Source organism: Drosophila subpulchrella, unplaced genomic scaffold, assembly GCF_014743375.2.
Source record: "Drosophila subpulchrella strain 33 F10 #4 breed RU33 unplaced genomic scaffold, RU_Dsub_v1.1 Primary Assembly Seq15, whole genome shotgun sequence".
Taxonomy (NCBI): Eukaryota; Metazoa; Arthropoda; class Insecta; order Diptera; family Drosophilidae; genus Drosophila; species Drosophila subpulchrella.
Genome location: NW_023665489.1, coordinates 3,208,706 through 3,210,711, shown reverse-complemented (window position 1 = coordinate 3,210,711; position 2,006 = coordinate 3,208,706).

Sequence of the window (2,006 nt, the reverse complement as noted above, 5' to 3'; positions counted from 1 at the left end):
CCCAGAAATTGTAAGCGAGGAAATAAAGGAGGAGATACAAGCCCTAAAAACATCCAAGTCCCCTGGGTACGACCGACAATATGGCGCTGCCCTGAAACTCATGCCGCCAAATTGTATCGAAAATTCGAAAACCATTATAAACCAAAGCCTTAGATTCGGCCATTTCCCAACCCACTGAAAATGGTCCAAAATACATACAGGTCAATAAACCTCTTGGCAATTGTCTCCAAAATTTTGGAAAAATTGTTCTAGAGGAGGTTGATTCCGGTACTGGAGGAGAGGCAAATCATACCCGATCACCAGTTTGGCACTAGGAGAGCTCATGGAACTATTCAACAGTGCCGTAGAGTGTCAGATGCATCTTGGGCTCTTTTGAAGCTAAAAGGTTATGCTCTGCAGCCTTCTTCTTAGACGTGAGACAAGCCTTCGAGTGAGTCTGTCACCAAGGCCTACTCTACAAGATCAAGCGCAGCCTGCCTACACCATGGTACAACTACAGAAGGTAGTCCCGTCGCCTGCCTAATCGTTTGGCTTTCAGTCCGTTAACGTGTTTCAGCGATATGGCTATCCCTTTCCCCTGCCCGTATTGGGCGTATCGTTAACGGACTAAATTTTGCCGACGGGACTATCTTGTATAGTTGTACAATGGCCTAAACCATTTTGCCTGGCACTAAAGGCATACCTTAAAAATAGGAGGTTCTATGTTAGGTGCAATCATCAGGAGTCTCTCAAGGAAGCCCAATCCTGTACTCCATGTACACCGCGGACATGTCCATGCTTACGGGTAACTTCAGCATGACAGGCACCTACGCGGACGACACAGCGTTCCTGGTCTCTGCGGACACCCTGGTACTGGCAGCGCCTGCAGCAACCACTTGTAAATCTTGAACCATGGTTGAGATTGTCGAACATCATCATCAATGCCGAAAAGTCCACACACACATCTTTCTTCCTGAGACCAGGAATCTCCCCATCGGTCACATTAAACGGTGCAGCCATTCCCTTCGACTTGTGGGACCCGGAAGACTTGGAAGAAACGATGCAACTCCTGGATGTACCCTGCGCCATGGATTTGCGCAGAAGGAAATAAAAAACAATTCGGGAAAGGAAATGAAGCCATCCAGCAGTGCCATAAGGTTGTGATCTATACATTATATTTAAGAAGAATGAATGCCGACAGTCAGGCCACGCTACTCGAGACTGTCCGAAATTACCCATCGGAACATGCGGCACTACTTGCAAGGACGAATGCTAGACATTAATTATGTTATAGCTTGATAATTGTAATTAAAATAAATATCTGCTAGTCTGGCGGGCTTTGCAATTCTGTTGTTCTGTTCGAACCTCTTGATCGTGTGCATGATGAAACCGCCAGTTGGGTGATTTACGCGCTGGAAATAATGTGCCTTCCCCATTCCTGCAGACACTTCGAACGGATTGCTGTATAAACAATTCTTTATTTCATCTTGTATTAGTGTGTAAGCCCTTATGTATAGCATATAAGATTTTTATGTACACTTTTGGCAGCGGCGGCTTCTCGGCCACCGCTGAACAATATATGAAGTTACTCTTGAAATTCACTTCAAACAAAGCAGACGTCTTATTTCTATTTCAATCATATTAACTTCAACAAACCTAAACCTTTGGAAATCGAGATATCAATACTGGACTACTGAGGGATAACTGGAACCCCCCTTGGACCACATCCAACAGGAGCAGATACCATAACTCGCGCGCCGCGTGTGCTTAGGAGAGCGCTTTCGAGAGTGCGCTTTCGAGAGAGCGCTTTCGTGAGAGAGCTTTCGCGAGAGCGCAGGTGTTCCCTCTCCCGCGCGTGATTTCTCTCGCGCATCAGCTGTGCGTCTAAGCTTTCTGTTATCGGGTAAGTGAGCTTGCTCGAGAAAGTTTAGAGGGTAGGTGTGCGATGGCTCCATCTCCGATGGAGACGGAGGGTGGATGCTCGGGCAGTGAATCTGCCAGCAGTCGCGGAAGCGTCAGCGTTGGAC